The 6,000-nt window shown below is 47.5% G+C and overlaps 1 protein-coding gene across 3 annotated transcripts in view; it reads left to right on the top strand.

Moving 5' to 3' along the window:
- The first annotated feature begins 312 nt into the window (after positions 1-312).
- Positions 313-6,000, top strand: part of LOC105466022 (annexin A7) — a 40,495-nt gene continuing 34,807 nt past the window's right edge. For 2 of the 3 annotated variants that reach the window (XM_071069742.1, XM_071069740.1), the window contains exon 1: positions 313-393. The gene's annotated coding sequence lies outside the window, so the exon portion shown is untranslated. Of the gene's footprint in view, positions 394-3,008; positions 3,029-6,000 lie in introns of those variants that run through there. The other variant, XM_071069741.1, reaches the window with a different exon arrangement.

The raw sequence follows: 6,000 nt of genomic DNA, 5'->3' as shown, positions 1-6,000 counted from the left end.
ATTTCAAAGGCGGAGAGGCTGCACCAGCCTCCCTGTCTCAGCCCTTCTCTACTGCCCACCACTGAAGGGGCCCCGGATACCCCCAGGACTGCTGCAACTTCCTAGGTGACTTGAGGCAGCCTTAAAAGGGATTGGCGCAGGGTCCTTGCGACAGATAAATGTGATTAAAAATCCACTGGGCCACACGAAGGGAGAGTCTTTCTCTCAGGTGGAGCCTAGGGGCGGGACTCAGGGACAGCCCGCTCCCCGCACCGCCCCCTCCGGCTTCGGGGGCGTTCCCGGCTGCAGCAGCGATCCTAACGGGCTCGCGAGACGCCCCGCCTTCCCTGGGCCCGCCCCCGGCTCCATCTTGCGGGCGACCGGGTTGGGCTGTGACGCTGCTGCCGGGGTCAGGTGAGGAGCGGCGCCCCCTCCCCTTCCCACCTTGTCCGCCTCGGTGGTCTTGCCCTCGGCCTGCTCTGGGCGCCGCTGTCCCGGAGCTGGTGGGGCGCGTCTGAAGGGCCGTGTGGGCCTCCCGGGTGGCGGCGACCCGGTGTGCGCCTCTCGGAGCCGGGCTGCCGGCCAGGGTGTGTTGGGGTGGCGTGGGTGAGGCGGCCGGCGCGGCTTACGGGAAGCCCTTCGGTCGGTTTGGAAATCCCAGGGACCAGTGGCGCCCCGCCCTCGGTCAGGTGGAGGGGCTGAGGCCGGAGCGTGGCCCAGCCGCCTTGCGGGAGGCTGAGTAGGGAAACGCACGGGCAGTGCTGAAAGCCATCTGGCTGGTGGTGGCTGTACTTTCCGGTGACACAGCGAATTTAGGGAAACTTGGGAAATTTTTACTGTGCTTAGTGAAGCGTAGGACAGAATGCGCCAGGCCAAGATTGTACACTGGTTCTCGTTTACAGTTCTTGGAAGCTCTTCTAGGATAGCAGTCCATATTTAATTCCTGTTCCCCGACCAGCAGCAAATGTGTGTTGAAATTAGCTCGTCCTGTGCAAAAACTGCCCAAGGAAACCAAGGTGCAGAGGTAGATGGCTGATGTCCACCCTAAAGTGACAGACATGACGCTGTTATCTTCCGGCTGCCGTAAATGCCATAATTTTTGCCAGCTGATAGCCAGCTAATCTGCTAAATGTGTCCGAATTAGATGATGTGAGTGTAATGAGTTACCTTCCAGGCAAGGAAAGAGTTTCAAGTCCTAAATAGGTAGAAGAGATAATTTTGGACACTGCAAACTTTCAGTCCTCACTGGTGGGTGACTACCTACCTGTCCGTGCAGAGGACTAGCCATGCCTCCACGTTCTTTCTCCAAATCGCTGACTGATTTAAATGATCCTACCAGACCTAGAGGCCGGTTTTGCAAAATTGTATTCGCTGTTGCGCGTTATCTTCAGTCACCCTTCCTGTTTCGTGTATTTTTTTCCCCCATAAATTTGCAACAGCTGCCTCTTGGTTTCCTGGGCTTCATGCCATCTGTGAGAAACGGTGAGACCCAGCCCTCTTACTGACTGACTCACTGGGTGGAGATGGTTTGGAAAACCAAAAATGATTTTCTAGCCTTTTAAAAGTGGTTGCTAACAGCAGAGAATGTTTAAAAAAAAAAAAAAAAAAAGAAGGCCGGGTGCGATGGCTCATGACTGTAATCCCAGCACTTTGGGAGTCCGAGGCGGAAGGATCACGAGGTCAGGAGGAGTTCGAGACCAGCTTGACCAACACGGTGAAACCCTGTCTCTACTTAAAAATACAAAAATTAGCTGGGCGTGGTGGTGCGCGCCTGTAATCCCAGCCACTCTGGAGGCTGAGGCAGGAGAGTCACTTGAACCCCGGAGGCGGAGGTTGCAATGAGCTGAGATCGCCACTGCACTGCAGCCTGATCCGCAGAGAGACTGTCCCCCCCCCCCAAAAAAAAAAAAAAAAAAAAAAAACAAGGCCGGGCGCAGTGGCTCACGCTTGTAATTCCAGCACTTTGGGAGACCGAGGCGGGTGGATCACGAGGTCAGGATATCAAGACCATCCCGGTTAACACGGGGAAATCCCGTCTCTACAAAAAATACAAAAAATTTGCCGGGCGTGGTGGCAGGCGCCTGTAGTCCCAGCTACTCGGGAGGCTGAGGGAGGAGAATGGCATGAACCCGGGAGGCGGAACTTGCAGTAAGCCGTGATTGTGCCACTGCATACCGACCTGGGCGACAGAGTGAGACTCCCTCTCAAAAAAACAAAAAACAAAAACTCTAGACTATTCATTTGGGCAAAGTTGAGAACTTTTTTGAGTCACTCTGGGCGTTATTTAGCTTTTTACAAAAACGTTTAAAATCTGCCTCTTGAATAAATGATATATGAACAATTCTAAGGGCTAAAGTACATTGAAAAGTCAGTCTTTGCCGGTGCAGTGACTGACGCCTGTAATCTCAGCACTTTGGGAGGCCGAGGCGGGCAGATCAGGAGATCAGGAGATCGAGACCATCCTGGCTAACACGGTGATAGCCCGTCTCTACTAAAAATACAAAAATTAGCCGGGCTTGGTGGCACGCGCCTGTAGTCCCAGCTACTCAGGAGGCTGAGGCACAAGAATCTCTTGAACCCAGGAGGTGGAGGTTGCGGTGAACTGAGATCCTACCACTGCACTCCAGCCTGGCAACAGAGTGAGACTCCATCTCAAAAAAAAAAAAAAAAAAAAAAGAGTGAAAGAGAAAAGTAAATAGTCTTCTCCATTGTGTCCCAGTTCTTCATGCAGGAGGCAGTCACTGTTTTCTACTTCCTTGAGTGTCCTTTCAGGGATATTCTATAGGTCCAAATCAGTACATTTTTTACACATATGGCTGCACACTATGCAGTTTTTCCCTTTGCCTTTTTTTTTTCATTGATATGTGTTACAGATGGTTTCATATATGGGTAAAAAAAACAAAAAAGCTGCCTCATTTTTAATAACCACATAACACCTCCTTATATGGCTATCCATAATCTGTTTCACCTGTCCCTCCTTTTTAAAAATTTCAGCAGTGGCCCGGCACAGTGACTCACGCCTGTAATTCCAGCATTTTGGGAAGCCGAGGTGGGTGGATCACCTGAGGTAGGAGTTCGAGACCAACCTGGCCAACAGGGTGAAACCGTGTCTCTACTAAAAATACAAAATTTTGCCGGGTGTGGTGGCACGTGCTTGTAATCCCAGCTACTTGGGAAGCCGAGACAGGAGAATCGCTTGAACCTGGGAGGTGGAGGTTGCATTGAATGGAGATCACACCACTGCACTCCAGCCTGGATGATAGAACAAGACTCCATCTCCAAAAAAAATAAAAGATAAAATTTCAACAGCTTTTGGAGTACAAGTGGTGTTTTGTTACATAGATGAATTATATGGTGGTGAATTCTGAGATTTTAGTCACCCAAGTAATGTACATTGTACCTAATGTGTAGTTTTTATTCCTAGCCCCCTTTCACCCACCCCTTTCTCAGTCTCTAAAGTCCATTATAACACTTCATACCTATGCCTTTGCATACTCATAGCTTAGCTTCCACCTATAATGTGAGAACATACGGCTTTTGGTTTTCCACCCCTGTGTTACTTCACCTAGAAAAATTGCCTCCAGCTTAATACAAGCTGCTGCAAAAGACATTATTTTGTTCCTTTTAATGGCTGAGTAGTATTCCATGGTTTATGTATACCACATTTTCTTTATCCACTCAGTTGATGGGCACTTAGGTTGATTCCACATCTTTGCAGTTGTGAATTGTGCCGCTATAAATATACATGTGCAAAAGTCTTTTTCATATAATGACTTCCTTTCCTTTGGGTAGATACCCAGCAATGGAATTTCTGGGTGGAAGGGTAGATCTATTTTTAGCTCTTTAAGGAGTCTCCATACTGTTTTCTGTAGAGGCTGTATAGCAGTGTAATAAGTGGTCCCTTTTCCCCACATCCACACCAACATCTATTGTGTTTTGACTTTTTTTTTTTTTTTTTTTTTGAGACTGAGTCTTGCTCTTATTGCCCAGGCTGGAGTGCAGTGGCGCCATCTCGGCTCACCCCAACCTTTGCCTCCCGGATTCAAGCAATTCTTCTAACTCATCCTCCTGAGTAGCTGGGATTACAGGCATGTGCCACCATGCCCAGCTACTTTTGTATTTTTAGTAGAGACAGGTTTCTCCATGCTGTTCTGGCTAGTCTTAAACTCCTGACCTCTTCAGGTGATCTGCCCGCCTCGGCCTCACAAAGTGCTGGGATTACACATGTGGACTACCGCGCCAGGCCCTTTTTTTTGGCTTTTTAATAATGACCATTCCTGTAGAAGCAAGGTGGTATCTCATTGTGGTTAATTTGCATTTCCCTGATAATTAATGATGTTGAACATTTATTTCATGTTTGTTGGCCATTTGTATATCTTCTTTTGAGAAATGTCTATTCATGTCCTTTGCTCAGTTTCTAATGCAATTGTTTTTTTTCTTTTGATTTCAGTTCCTTGTAGATTCTGGATACTAGTCCTTTGTTGGATGCATAATTTACAAATATTTTCTCCCATTCTGTTGGTGGTCTGTTTACTCTGTTTTTTTTTTTTTTTTTGAGACGGAGTCTTGCTCTGTAGCCCGGGCTGGAGTGCAGTGGCCGGATCTCAGCTCACTGCAAGCTCCGCCTCCCGGGTTTACGCCATTCTCCTGCCTCAGCCTCCGGAGTAGCTGGGACTACAGGCGCCCGCCACCTCGCCTGGCTAGTTTTTTGTATTTTTAGTAGAGACGGGGTTTCACGGTGTTAGCCAGGATGGTCTCGATCTCCTGACCTCGTGATCCGCCCGTCTCGGCCTCCCAAAGTGCTGGGATTACAGGCTTGAGCCACCGCGCCCGGCCTTTTTTTTTTTTTTGAGACGGGGTCTCGCTCTGTCACCCAGGCTGGAGTGCAGTGGCCGGATCTCAGCTCACTGCAAGCTCCGCCTCCCGGGTTCACGCCACTCTCCTGCCTCAGCCCCCCGAGTAGCTGGGACTACAGGTGCCCGCCACCTCGCCCGGCTAGTTTTTTGTATTTTTTAGTAGAGACGGGGTTTCACCAGGTTCGCCAGGATGGTCTCGATCTCGTGACCTTGTGATCCGCCCGTCTTGGCCTCCCAAAGTGCTGGGATTACAGGCTTGAGCCACCGCGCCCGGCCTACTCTGTTTATTTCTTTTGCTGTGCAGAAGCTTTTTAGTTTAATTAGGTCCCATCTATTTATTTTTGTTTTTGCTGCATTTGCTTTTGGGGTCTTAGTCATGAATTCTTTGCCTAGGCCAGTGTTTAGAAGACTGTTTCCAATGTTCTAGAATTTTTATAGTTTCAGGTCTTATATTTAAATCTTTTATCAACTTGAGTTGATTTTTGTATAGGGTGATAGATAGGGATCCAGTTTCATCTTCATGTGGCTTGCCAGTTTTCCCAGCATCATTTATTAAATAGAGTGTCCATTCCCCAACTTTTGTTTTTGTGTGCTTTGTCAAAGAGCAGTTGGCTGTATGTATTTGGCTTTATTTCTGGGTTCTCTATTTTGTTCCATTGGTCTATGTGCCTACTTTTATACCAGTACCATGCTGTTCTTGTAGCTATAGGCTTGTAGTGTATTTGAAGTCTGGTAATGTGAGGTCTCCAAATTTGTCTTTTTGCTTGGGATTGCTTTGGCTATTCAGGCTCGTTTTGGTTCCATATAAATGCTAGGATTGTTTTTTCTACTTCTGTGAAAAATGATCTTGGTATTTTGATGGGAATTGCATTGAATCTGTAGATTGCTTTGGGCAGTATAGTCATTTTCACAATATTGATTCTTCCAATCCGTGAGCACGGGATGAGTTTTCATTTGTTTGTGTCATCTATGATTTCTTTCAGCAGTATTTTGTAGTTCTCCTTGTAGAGATCTGTCATCTCCTTGGTTAAGCATATTCCTAGGTATTCTATTTATTTTTTATTTTTGCAGCTGTTGTAAAAGGGATTGAGTTCTTGATTTGATTCTCAGCTTGGACGTTTTTGGTATATAGCAGTGTTACTGATTTGTGTACATTGATTTTGTA

The sequence above is a fragment of the Macaca nemestrina genome, chromosome 9 (assembly GCF_043159975.1).
Source record: "Macaca nemestrina isolate mMacNem1 chromosome 9, mMacNem.hap1, whole genome shotgun sequence".
Classification (NCBI taxonomy): Eukaryota; Metazoa; Chordata; class Mammalia; order Primates; family Cercopithecidae; genus Macaca; species Macaca nemestrina.
Note: the sequence above shows the minus strand (reverse complement) of the source record. Positions and strands in the feature narration are given on the sequence as shown.